Raw genomic sequence first — 15,014 nt, forward strand, 5'->3', positions numbered from 1 at the left:
CTCATTTCTGTCTTCAAGTGCAGCCAGCAAAGTGCAATATTGAGAGCATCAGAATTTTTTTCACCACAATGCAGCGTTTTCCCCAGAATTCTAGCATCATTATAGACACAATCGAACTGTGCCTGATTTGCTTTAAAACTGTGCTGTGGTGATTGATCCAGGGTGCTGGGGGACCCCTGGAGCTAAAATTTGCCCAAGAGATGACAGTAACTCCATGGTTCCACAGTGTCAATAGACACAGCAGCACCTAATTCAGAACAGAAGGCTGAAAGGACTGAGCGGCACCAAGAGCAACAATGTGAAAGTGCAAAGGGAACATTTTGATGCTGGTAACTTTACTGAAAGCAGGTTTACAACTCACTGTGGGGAAAAGTGCAAGTTGCCCACTGCGCCTGCTGTCATAATCAAGCCCTCTAGTGTCTAAGTAAAGTGCATCAATGAAGTCAATTTGCATTCTTATCTGTGCTATTGGCAGGTTGACTAAAAGCTAGTCATGTTTAGATGCAAAGGTGCAACTTTCAATCACTTGTTATCTGAGTTAATGATCCCAGAAGTACATTGTATTAATTACATATTGCATAATTACAATCATCAATGGATTTTTTCCTCACTAAATACATCTTCAGAATGTATCATAGTAATTATTTTCTAATTTTACACCTACAAATGGATGGCATATTGACTTGAGGAGATAATTAAAGCCTTCTATTGACATAGTAAACAATGTATTGATTTGAATCATTTCCTCTTCTTTTATCTTTCTACTCTATTTTCCATTCTTCCAACTTGAAAAACTTAATCCTTTTCTTTCAAGAAGTTGCCCCCACTCATCTTTCCATTCAACTCCCTTTTTTTTTTGTAACCATTGTTCTCTTTCTCCTCATCTCTACAACTGTATAAATTTGATGCTACTGAGGTTTTCTTTTACCCCTTTTTTAAATATTTCACAGATTACAGCTTTGTCTAAAAAGTGCAGTCCAGGCCCAGAAACAGGGGTTGGCAGGGGGCCAGGGTGCAAATTGAGGGGGGGGGCACAATTTCAGGAGAGAACATTTTCCTACCTCTCTTTCTGTCCCTCTCTGCACAAAGCACAGGGGGTGGGGGAACTAGCGCAAGTGCCAACAAGTGACAGCTGCAGCAAATGATATGGAAAGGGGACGGTCAAGTCTGGCAGCCATTGGTTGCAAACAAGCAGATGGTTGGTTGGGTCGGGGTAGGATGATGGCTTCCGGGAGCCTTGGGTGCCCAGGCTCCCCGTACTGTTATCAGTAATTTTGACAACATATTTCCTTTTATGTATAATATATTGTAGATATTTCCCTGCAAACTATTACACATATTTTAGAGATTTCAGAATCCCACTGTTTATTTGCACTTTTTTGAAATCACAACAAGCACTGCAACTGACAATTTTCTTTTGATTAACCTTGGTCTGATATAAGACAGAGGATAACATTTGAAACAACTGTGCAAAAGTCTTCCTTGTGTATAATGACATTAGCCAAAACTCCCCCCAGCAATCTCCAGGTATATTCTGCACATTATGATTTGCCTTTCCCGCTATAATGTAGGCATCAGTCTGATCTGAACACGTTGTACTTGGCTGAATAGCATACTTACTCATACATAAATAATACTGCCCTCTCGTATTTTAAGATGAAAAATACATTTCTCATTGTTTGATTACTTCTATCGCCTGAAATAGAAATTCAGACTTGTGTGTCAAGTGCAATAAAGATATTCATATAAAAGAATTATCACAGTAACAGAAGCACTAAAATTACTTCAGTCAAATTTAATGTTAAAGAAGGAAAATATATTAGAAAACATCTAAAATATAGCATTGACTGGTGGCTTTAGATTGTATGAGGCACAGGAGCTATGCAGCTGTATCATCAGTAAAAATATAGTTCTAATGGTAGTACAATAGTGCAATGCTTACTAGACCATATAAAATAAAGATATAGATATACAGATAGTACATGCTACCTCCGTATGCACGGTAACAAAGGGAATCACTGGAGTACCCTGGCACTAAGCAAATTGGAAGTACTAAAAATTACAGAAGATACTTATGACCTTTCATGAAAGGTTAGGTGCAGACCTGTGGTTTGGATTTCCCACCCTTTGTTGGGAAGTGATACATCTGTGATACATTGATTCCTCTGTTTTCTCTGTTTTTTAGACAGGAAACAGATTAACAAATCCAATGATATGAGAAACAGATTGCATGTTGGTAACAGAATAAATCAGGGCACACGGTTGACAGTGAATATTTTCTTTAATAAGCTAGCATTTGAGAAGAATAGTGGCATGAGGCCCTTGAGTCAATGCCCTTTTTTATACAAGACAGCACTTTATTTGCTTTAGTAGCCACAGAATGACACTGCCTGGCATTAGACAACTTGTTATCAACAAAAACCCCTAGATCCTTCTCCATTAAGGAAACCCCCAACACACTACCATTTAGTGTATAACTCACATTTATATATATATATATTTTTATATATATTTTTACCAAAGTGCATAACTTTGCACTTTCCACATTGAACCTCATTTTCCAGTTTGCTGCCCAGTTATCTAATTTTGTCAAATCGCTCTGCAAAGCGGCAGCATCCTGCATGGAACTTATAGTTTTGCACAATTTTGTGTCATCAGCAAAATAGAAACAGTACTCTCTATGCCCACCTCCAGGTCATTAATAAACGAGTTAAAAAGCAAAGGACCAAGGACTGACCCCTGCAGCCAATTAGAAACTTTTCCATTTTCCTTCCATTAATGTTTCCATTATCCTTCAGCCAGTTCTCTATCCAATTACAAATATTATGTTCTAGGCCAATATTCCTCAATTTTATCATTACCTTTATGTGCAGTACTGTATCAAATGCTTTAGCAAGTAGATGACAACCACAACCATTCCAGCATCGAGGTTCCTGCTCACCTCCTCATAAAAGGCAATTAAATTAGTCTGGCAAGATCTGTTAAGCATACAAACATGCTGGCACAAACTTGCATATTATCATTAGCAATGTATTCAAATATCTTAGCCCTTGTTACTCCTTTAAAAAGCTTTCCTACCACTGACGTCAGACTAACAGGCATATATTTTGCAGGCTGAGAACGGCTGAGATCCCTTTTGAATAACTGCATCACATTAGAAATTCGCCAGTCATTCAGTACCATGCCAGACCTTAATGAATGCTAAAAAATTAAGTGAAGAGTTTGGCAAACACAGAGCTAAGCTTATTTAATACCCTGGTCCTGGTTTGTTTACCTTTACATGTTCAAGTCTCTTTTGAATTCCCTCCGGAGTGACCCACGCGCCAGTAGCTAAATTACTAGAACTGGGCATATTAAAAGTAAAGCCTTCATTAGCTGGCTCCTCAGTTGTATAGACAGATGAAAAATAAGAGTTTCTGCTATTTTCCTGTTCTCATCAATCAACTGACCCCCCCCTGTGATAATAAGTGTCCCACCCCTTATTGCTTCATTTTTTGCTATTTACATATTTAAAAACACTTTTATTCAGCCATAAAGGTTTTGCTTTTCGATGCCTCTCCTTGCTTACAAAGGGAATATACTGACATATATACTTGTTAAGCAACATTTTAAAGATGTTCCATTTTCCTTCTGTGTAGGTATGCCTACATAGACAGTAGTAGGTGGTAGAAATACAATTCACTGTTTTCTGTAGAAAAAGTATTACATTTTTTTTTTAAATATTAAAAAGTATTTGTGAAACAGGTTAATTATACATCCAATACAACTGAATGGATGTTTATAATAGTGAAATTTGCCCTTTAACAGATGTAGCTACTATTTCACAGAACAGCACATTACTGACTTTGCTTAGCAAATGTGAAGTTTTCAGTTTCAGTAGCACAGGAAAAAAGGAATAAAGTTAATAAAGCCATTTTTCCAAATTACAGATTCTTTATTAGCAATTATACCACATAGGGCCTTAACAACATAATAGTACAAAAGAGCTAATGTATCAGTCTGCAGTCTGGGATACAAACACACTCTCCTGAACTTTAGCTTGACATTAAAAGAACCACTGATCTGTGGCCAGTAATTCTTTCATTTAGTTTCACCTTCCTAATGTTCAAATGACACTTATTTTCTGTTCGTTTGATATGGAATTTGTGCTCTTGTATTGCAACGAGTACAGCATCAAATAAAAATGTGTCTTTCAGCCTTGCCTTTCAGTAAAAGAATACAAGCATCTTGTCCCATATGTAAGAACATTCTGAATGCTTTCTCATGATACTTTATATGATTGGCCCCTTCCCTGCAAGCAATAAGGCTGAACAATGTCTGCTTCATGAAAAGCATGTTGTCAGGCAATGTGATGTTCTCATATTACATCCATAAACCCAGAAATCTACTGTCGGTCCTACACCATTTGCATTTATCTCCCTGTTTTCCCATAGCAGGGAAAATGGTAGGGAAAGGGTTAAAATGACAGTATTATCAAAGAAATATATTCATCAAGTCTGTAAAGTCACATAAGTGATAAATATAATATAAATATTTATATTAAAAAAAAATAGATACGGCTACTTTTTCTAGTTGCATAGGTGATAATTGTATTCTTCCTTCTTCCGACTACAGGACATTACTGTCTATTACCAAAAAAAGAGGCTCAATCTCAAGAAATCCATTATAGCAATAGTCTGTAGTGTCTGCACCTTTATTACTTAAAGAAAACAGAATAATAATATTGAGAAAACTGGGCGCAATAAGAAATAATATGGAGCCAAGGCTGCCATCATCATAGTGTATTTTTCCTACTCTTATATTAAAGGGGTGGCTCACCTTTGAATTAACTTTTAGTATGTTATAGAATGGCTATTCTAAGCAACTTTTAATTGGCCTTCATTTGTTCTTTTTTATAGTTTTTGAATTATTTACCTTTTCTTCTGACTGTTTCCAGCTTTCAAATGGCGGTTTTACTATCACTTTCCCAGAGCAATTTGCCCAAGTCCCATATGTAATGATCCAACTTGTGTTTTCCACTGGGTGTCATTTTAACATCCCACTATTCCATACAAATAGCATATGGCACAGCATTTTTAACATCTTAAGTGCATGATATGTTATATCAATTATCGGCACATTTACCACCATAATTGCATTTCTTTTAGCGTGTTGCATGTCATTCATGTTAAACATTACATTGCCATTCTAGTCAAAAATTACAATTTCAATGTATATTTATGCAGGTTACATGTAATAAAGTACTTATATGATAAATGTATGTACCAGAAAAAATACTTCACGCAGTGCTGTCAGTCATGTAATGAGGACAGGCCTATAGAAGAGATACTGTCATACAATTCTGGGAAAGGTATTTTAATAAAGCTACTATCTCCACAAAATGTAACTGTTAAAGAGATAACCAGTTATTACAATCGTGCAGTAAAACATGTTAGTTATGTTCATTTATCACATGAATTAAATACCAATACATTGGGAAGAGAAGGAATCTGTGAGCAATGTCTGAGCCTGCACTGTCTTCCCGTGAAGTTCTCTAAAATGGTGCGGCCCAGTCAATGCACTCTCATGGTCTCTCTAACCTACAGCTTGCCCAATGAGGGTATATGCCTACTAGTGAGACAACACTGCTAGATCCAAAAAGGAAACAATGGCTGCCACTATGGCTTCTCATGGTAAAAATACTGCTGTGTTTATACCTCTTCATCCAGAACATGAAGGCAATTATTAGCCAAATAAACAGCTTGGGGAGTCCTGCCAGTCATTACACCCAGTTCCACACTAGAAATTAACAAGATTTAACCTGCAAATCAAGACATTTTGAGAAATGTCATGTTAGTACATCCACTTCTCAACATCTTCTTATGAACTAGGGAAATCTTCCCAGAAAATGAACAAATACAGAACAGTTTTTTTCTTACTTTTATTCTATGAAATACCATGTTAGTTGAGCTAGGAAGATCATTTTTAGATAAAAATCCATACTTCAAGAGAATTTCCCGAAGTTTCCTTATCTGAGCGAGAAAACTCTGAAGAGTTTTAATCAACCAAGCACACGGTAAAGAAAAAAATATAATAAAGATGAAAAAAAATATCAATTTCTCTTTTACACCACCTACCCTTTAATAAATCTGCCCCAAAGTCTTAATATACTAGAGTGTCATACAGTTATGCCCTAGTGCATATTCATTGGCCAAAACATGTGCTTCCTTTACAGAGGCCACTGGTGCCCTGACTTTTTATTACTACTTTAGTTCTTAAAGGACATGTAAAGCCTACATTTGCCTACAATGTATATCAGTTGGGCACGTCTCCCCCACCCAAATGGCATCATTTGTACTGTATATATACCCTCCGTTTGCCGGCACCATCACATTTTCCTAAAGCAAATAGCAGCTTTCACCATGTGGCCATTTTTCCTCTGATACATAATCAGATACATTTAAATCTGCAAACAGCCTACACACACACAGGCCCTTATTCAGCATACATTTCATCAAGAATACAGGCTCACACAGGCACAACTGTCCCTGATAAAAGTTCTGCTTTGTTTGAGCACTGTAATAGTATAGCTGAGCTCAGGAGAGGGGGTTAGGACAAAGAAAGTGAAGCAGACAGCTAGAGCTGAGTTTCTATGGAAACCAGCAATGCCATCTCTTCACTGGCTGCTAGACTGGGGGTGTGTTTAGTTATCTGAGCTTAGAACAACTGAGCATGCCCACAAGCCAACAGCCAAAGCAAATTCCTGAGGGAGGGGGCCAAGTGGGTTACAGGAAGGGAGGGAAATCTGAGTAATTAAGGGGATGCTGCAGCCTTACTATTAACAACCAGAGTGGCAGGTATTGAAAGATTTCAAAGAGACTGTTAACTGGAGTTTGGAATGGAGGTTCTTCCTGCTCTCCCTCCATTCACTCCAGGGACCTATTCATTTGGCTTTTCCCAAGCCAGTAACTTACACACAGCATCACCTGCTGCAAAACCAGCCATTTTGCTGGTGCTACTTGTATCCCACCTTCAACACTGGTGGAAAATACACCAAATAATGATCTTTTCCCATTGCATCTCTCACAATATACATTTGAATAATTTTAATTATTCTGTAATCCTAAACCAATCATTAAGTTTCAACCCCAACCCCTCAAAATAAGCACAGCAGTAATGTTAACAAGACTTTCCATATTGGTATAAATCACTTTTCACATTATTTTGAATTGGTAGTAATGCAGAAAATGATTTGTATGCAAAGATGCTTATTTTTTTTTTTTTCAAACAATCATAAATCTGCCTCCATGTTTCACCCACTACTCCTCGGCCCACTAACAGGACTCACTCAACTGTCTGAACTAGATCACTGTCAACTAAGATACAGACATGTATGTTATACATGCACCTTATTCTTATACAGGTATGGGATCCCTTATCCGGAAACCCGTTATCCAGAAAGTTCCGAATTACGGAAAGCCTGTCTCCCATAGACTCCATTTTAATCAAATAATTCAGAATTGTAAACGGATTTCCTTTTTCTCTGTAATAATAAAACAGTACCTTGTAATTGATCCCAACTAAGATATAATTAATCATTATTGGAGGCAAAACAATCCTGTTAGGTTTAATTAACTGTTTATTGATTTTTTAGTAGACTTAAGGTATGGAGATCCAAATTACGGAAAGACCCCTTATCCAGAATACTCTTGGTCCCGAGCATTCTGGATAATGGGTCCTATACCTGTACCTGCACAGGACCACTTAAACTAACTGCTTACAAGCAGAAGCAATTTATTATGTCCTTAGCAGAGCTTTCAACAAACCCCATGTCATGCAGGAGATAATGATCCACTCCAGGCCTTTTTGAGACCTTATTTTGTGTTATAATTTAATGTGAAGAGGAATACTGGCGTACAAAACCAGGACTGGATCATTATCTCCTTCATGACATGGGACTGGTTGATGGCTCTGCCTTAGTCAATGGCAAACACCGCTACTGTATTACTTTAAAATAACTACAGGTATAGGATCTTTTACCCAGAATTGTTTGGAAATACATAACAGAAATTTTCTGAAAAATGTATTTTCCAGGAAAAGATATTTTTGTAATATGAATGATCATACTTTACGTTTACTAAATACTAATGTAAACAGTAAACCCAGTAGGATTGTTTTGCCACCAATGTGGATTCATGCAGCTCAGTAACCATCAAGTACAGGGTACGGTTTTATTATTACAGAGAGAAAAGAATTGTTTAAAAAAAATTTGGATTATTTGCTTTAAACGGACTCATTAGGAGATTCCCATAATTTCGGGATAACGGGTTTCCAGATAAGGGAAAGGGATAAGGTTACTATTTTTAGGTGCTGGATGAATCTTTTTAATGTTACTAGGTTCTTTAAAAATTTGATTCTGAATTTTAATGGCAATAGCCTTTTTTTTCTACCATATAAAATGAATATTTTACATTTTGCTAGAAACATTTGTTGCTTTAATATATTGCTGTACATGGAAACTTTTAATTTCACTGCAGCTGGCATTTCGGCTTGATGCAGCGTCTCCCTTGCTTCAGGAAACATTCCCTCCTTTTGAGCATAATAAAAAGAAACCTATATTTGCTGGCCCAGCAGGATATTTGTTTGTCTGCTGAACACAAAATATCCATTACAAGGTAAATAGACTAATGTTCTACTTTTCTCTCAAACCGGGTTGTTTTACTCAAGAGAAATAGAGAAGAAGGAAGAAAACACATCAAACTAATTCTCAGTAAATACCATGAATGCTCTTTCAGGGGGAAGCTAAATTAAGGAGACCAGATAATCATTTCTCAAAGAAGATGAAGCCGAATCTGCAGAGGAACAGAGCAGCTTTGTTAGGATATGCATAGTGATCTTATTGCCTGCCTGTCTGCTTGGTATAAATGCTTTTAGCCCTTATCTATTGCTGGCTACTCACATTTTGCCCGGTATCACAGGAATCACAAACTAATGCTTACTTCTTGTAGCTCTTCCCATCTGGTGTAATGTGAGTAAAACCTTAGCTCAGGGTGTGTGCAGGATACATACCCTGAGCTTAATTAGCAATTAGTAAACTCAGTATGTTTGAGGCTCTTAGGCTGATGCCACACGTGGCGTTTTTACGCTGTGTTTTTTCTAATTCTCTCAGCGGCTGAAAAACGCCCGATATCATCATCCATAGAAATAACTTGAAAAGACTCGAGGCAAACCACACAAAGCGTAAATACGCTAGAAAACGCCTTAGCACGGATTTTTCAAGCGTTGGCTGAAATACGCCAGTATTTGCAAAGCAAGCTATTCCTATGTATACACAAAGGCAGCTGCCAGACCTAGCTGAAATACGCTGCATTTTTTACTATTTTGCACTATTAGCACCATGGAAACGGGATTTGCTACGTCACCAGTTCTAGGCTGAAAAACGCCATAGTCAGGGGCTGTGTGGCTTGTGCGGCGTTTTTAGGCTGAAAAAAACGCAGCGTAAAAACGCCACGTGTGGCATCAGCCTTAGGGCTCTCTCCAGTATTTAGGGATCTCTTCCGTAAGAGCCCTTAAACACGTATGCTTTTTTATTAACTTAGAACCGTGTTCTGTGCATAAGAAACACATATATTGTATCTATATGTAACTAAGTGCATTTTTTGTAATATTTTAAAGCAGCTTTTTATTCTATTTTATTTTAAACACATCAAGTGCAAGAAAGTGGAACACGTTGCTTTTAAACAACTGCAATGAAATGTGAATGCAATAGAACACAACTATTACTGCTCATGAGTACAACCAGGCAAAAGATAATGGAAACAATTAGCTGATGCTTTTTGGTGCACATAAACCTGCGCCTCAAACTCACATCAAATGTACAAAAAAAAATCCTGTGTGTGAAAACCTTTAAGGCTCTTGCACACATGCGCTTTGCCTTCGTTCTCCCACCTGGGAGCGCAGGATGAACTGCAGCCCATTCTTTCCTATCAGACTGTATTCAAAATAAGAGCTGTGTTTTGTCCTGCAGTAGAAACCCAGGAGATATCCACCGCTGAAATGCCCATGTATGAGAGTCCTTATAGTGTTGGTTTCCCTGTCTTTGTATGTTAAAGGAATACTGTCATGGGAAAAACGTTTTTTTTTTTTTTTTTTTTTTCCAAAACACATCAGTTTTTAGAGCTTCTCCAGCAGAATCCTGCATTGAAATCCATTTTTCAACATGAACAGATTTCTTTTATATTTAATTTGAAATTTCACATGGGGCTAGCCATATTCTTCATTTCCCAGGGTGCCTCAGCCATGTGACCTGTGCTCTGATAAACTTCAGTCACACGTTACTCTTCTATACAATTTTTAGTGAAGCAGCACCCTTAATCTAAACTGAAACAAGCCTAACTTTCATTTGGAGCATATGATATGGTTATGGTAAGATATTATGTTACAATATATGTTTATTCTATATGATGATAGGATTAAAAAACATGATTTTGGGTGGCCTATTCTAACAATGGTCTTCATTATTTATTTATTTTTTTTATAGTTTATGAACTACTTGCCTTCTTATAACTCTTTGCAGCTTTCACTGACCCCGACACCCAAAAATCTATTGCTTGATGAGGCTGCAGTTTTATTGTTACTTTTTATAATTTGCTTTTCTATGCAAGTCCTCTCCTGTTCATATACCAGCCTCTTGTTCAAATTGCTCCCTGGTTGCTAAGGTAATTTGGATCCTAACAACCAGATAGCTGCTGAAACTCCAAACAGGAAAGGCACAAAAAGTGAATAAAAAAAATAAAGACCAATTGCAGATTGTCTCAGAATATTACTTTCTACATACTAAAAGTTAACTCAAAACCCCTTTAATGATTTGATATCAAATGGTTAGGACATGATACAATTATGCCATGATTATATTATATGATCATTATGATACATTATATGATTAGGTTGAAATTATTATATATTTGATGATATAATAATGTACCATGATAAATGTATTTTATTATAGGATTATATTATATGATTATGATATGATTGATATATTATAAGTTGTTTTATGAATATGATTTGACAGATTTTTTTTTCTACCTGCATATGGATTTAATTGATTAACCATAATTTTAAAATCCTAACAAAAATTCTGGTAGGTAGACTAGCTGAAATCTCGTCTAATATTATTTAATCTTTTGCTAAAAAAATAAGATTCCTTGTTCCATAATTAGTTTAAATGCAGAATGTCTCCTTGGATTATGTTTTTGAACGTTGTTAAGGTATTGGGATAGAAGGTTCCATTATTGATTTGCAAAATGAAATGTATTCTACTCCACAGACCAAAATAATAAGGAGGAGAACAATATCCTGGTTTTAATCTTTCCAGAAGAAATAGGCAGGGTTGCCACTTGATATTTAACCATTTGTGACTTATTTCAAAGGAATTAAAATAAATGGGAAAACCCAAAAGTGTTTAGCTTTCGCAGATCTGCTTTTTATTGTTTCAAACCAAAGTATCGAGGGTATTTTTAGACTGTTCATTTTCTACAGCATATTTTCAGGCTATATTATTATTACTACTAAAAGAGAAGTTCTTTTTTTGACTCGATTTCTAAAAGTTGTTAATCGCTCTTAATATTAAGATGCCATCAGGGGTTTTAACAGGAAAGTTTAATAGGCCTGATAATGTTATCGTCGTTCTGTAAAAATCATTTCCTGCGCATTTTCATTTTAAGACTGGCATAAGTAAATTATAATTTTTGCAAAAGTTAAAAATCATGAACAAAATCTCTACAATCGGGATGGTACAAATGTGGTACATTTATTTCAAGGAATACAACATGAGTACTGCAGATATATTAGTGGTCCATTGTAGCAAAACAGCAATAATTGTACATAAGAAACAAATGACATTTTTATGAAAATACCAATATAAAGATATATGTTAGTTTAAAAATGACTGTGTAACTGCACCTTGGACAATAAATAAAACGCCTAATTGCAGGTGTATTTCATAGTATTGAAAGGCTGATACTCATTGCTTTCATGCTGCCTGTGAAACTATATGTAAGTTATTAAAATTATTAGTTATCTGCCATATATTTTCTGGAAGAAGCACCTATTTCCAGTGTAACAGTATGTTTTCAGTTTTAAAATATATTATTTTTATTAACAAAACAATATAGAGTTATAAAAAAAAAAAAAAAAAAAAAAATACATAAAAAAAATCTCTAACCATATAACGAAATTCTAACTCTTACTTTGGCAAAATGTAAAAGAAAAAGATGAAAGTGGGGGTGCGTGGAGAACACTGCCTGCTTGAAAACATACAGAATGTGTAGCAGTATTTGTAAAACTATTGCCAATAGAGCTAAACACTACACTCTTTCCCTTGACAACTCATTAGCTGCACCATCGCCATCCACAAACACTTAATATCTTAAGTAGGATCTCCCATGATTCGGCAGTCAGCCTTCCTATACAGAACTCTGCAGCTATTGCTTTGTGGCACTGATATGCTAACTAACCATAACCACTCTCCAGCTCACATGTGCAATACATATATCTCACTGTTTTGTGTGATTTTTCTATAACACAAGGGCCACACACCAACAATGGGTTGAATAGAATTCACAACTCAGGCCCATGGCACACCCATAGGGGCACATTTACTAATCCATGAATGTCCGAAAAGGGTCCGAATGCATTTTTTTTCGTAATGATCAGTACTTTGCGACTTTTTCGCGAATTGTTGCGACTTTTTCGAGCTCTCAATACGAAAGTTGCAACAATTCGCAAAAGTTGTAATGGCTATTAAAAAGTCGCAACAATTCCTGAAAGTCATAATGGCAATGAAAAAGTCGCGACAATTCCCGAAAGTCATAATGGCAATGAAAAAGTTGCGACAATTCACAAAAGTCATAATGGCAATGAAAAAGTCGCGACAATTCACAAAAGTCATAATGGCAATGAAAAAGTCGCGACAATTCACGAAATTTGTATTGGCTATGAAAAAGTTGCGACAATTCGGGCAAGTCGAAATGGTTACGAAAAAGTCGCAAAAAATACGAAAAAGTCGCAAAATGTTCGTTTTACAATCCAAATTTTTCTCATTCGGATTCGGATTCGTGGATTAGTAAATCAGCCCCATAGAGTAACTAATGTGCAACAAAAAAAATAGTAGGTGCAAACTGTGGCGAAAAAGGAAGATTCTGATTTCACAAAAGCCCAATAATATAGTCAGTCATACCAGAATTGTTTATACAATACAAAAATTTGCAACACTTACAGACCAAATGAAACATTGTCCCTCATATTTGCAAATACAGTCAAACCTGATTTAACATCCCCTCATTTTACTTTTTTTATTTGCAATTCCTACATTTTCTAATGCATTTCGATGGAAACATTTCCATCTAATTTTTTATCAATTTATATCAATTTTACAGGTAAAATGCTTTTACTTCCCCCCCATTCTATGGTTTCACACATTTTACACTTTCTGTCCGCAAAAAATGTAAAATAAAGGTTTAATTGTAAATGTCTGGACAGCTTGGCTACACCTGGGTGTGGAATATGCTTGAAATGGCTCATATATGGCTGGTCCGTAACATTTTTACCCTAATTGCTTGGGTCCAATATTTGTGTGAGTAAAATGCTCAAACGGAATGTGCCAGATTCTGCTTAAATATTTACATTTATATTTACAAATTCTCTGTTGGGGTTATGTAATAAAAGACACTTTGGGGGTTATCAATGTTTATCAACCTTTGAGTTGAGTCTTTTGAGCTACATTTCATGAACTTGAATTATGGTTTAAAAAACTCATAATTTTGATAACTATTAAGCAAACTTGAATGTAAATATTTGGCATCTGAAAGCTTGCAAGGTCACGTAGAAATCAATAGGTTGTCCTAGCTAAAAGTTAAACTATTTAGTCTATTCAAGTTATTTGAATTTTCAAGCTTTTCCACCCATTTTAAACGATGAGTAAAATACAAAAGGTATTCAAGTTCTTTTTCACAGTTTAATTTGATCATGGTTTTTTTTCAATCTGATTATACAATAAATAAGTTTATTCAAAGTAGAATTTTTTTTTTACACAAATATGAATGATAAATAACCCCCTAGGTTTGCCCAGGTGCAGTAACCTATAGCAACCAATCAGCAGGCCACCTGTTTAAAAGCAACCTTGATTTCTACAGGTTACTGCACCTGGGCAAACTTAGTGCCTTTTATTCCATTTGAATATATGTCATTTCAGAATTAAGTGCTATTCTAATCTACAGAGTGGGATCACTCTTTGTAACTTCAAATTTGAAATTTCTTAGAATGTTGTGGTTTGTTTAAACTAAATGTTGATGCAGAAGTAGGCTAGATGTTTACCAGCCCAAGGCAACCACAGGCCTTTAGCAGGGAAGATCTGTGCCCCCAAAGATGCCCCAGTAGCTCCCCATCTTCTTTTCTGCTGATTCCCTGCACATGCTCTGTACTGCTGTCACTTACTGAGCTTAGGGGCCCACTCACAATATACTGTATATATAGAATAGAAATGTCACAATATAAGGCTGATTAGTAATTAATTCAGATTCTCATTACATGGCAGCTCTGAAACCAGTGTAACTTTTATCAAAATATAACTATCAGCCCTGTAGCATCAGCTTCTTTAAAAGGCAAACCTCATTTTCTGCTTGTGAAGACCTCTTTAGGCTTAACCGTTGACCAGAGCAGATTGAGCATGTGCAGTGCCACAGACACTCCTAACAGAATCCAAAATGGGGAGCTCCTTTGTAGGCCTGGATCATTATAGACGTTGAACCTTTTGGCTGGTGCAGTTAGTTCAATATATAAAATACATTCATTTTTTTGAATTAAGTTCTGCTTTAACAGTGGCATTATCAGCCCAAAAGTACACATTTGTACTTAAAGTATTTAAATAACAAAGAGGAAATTCACTTTCAGCAATCCAAACTTTAAAATTATATATCATGATAGAACACATTCTATTATACTGTAAGAAAATCAGTCCCTATAGCCTAAAGCAA

The sequence above is a fragment of the Xenopus tropicalis genome, chromosome 1 (assembly GCF_000004195.4).
Source record: "Xenopus tropicalis strain Nigerian chromosome 1, UCB_Xtro_10.0, whole genome shotgun sequence".
Lineage (NCBI taxonomy): Eukaryota > Metazoa > Chordata > Amphibia > Anura > Pipidae > Xenopus > Xenopus tropicalis.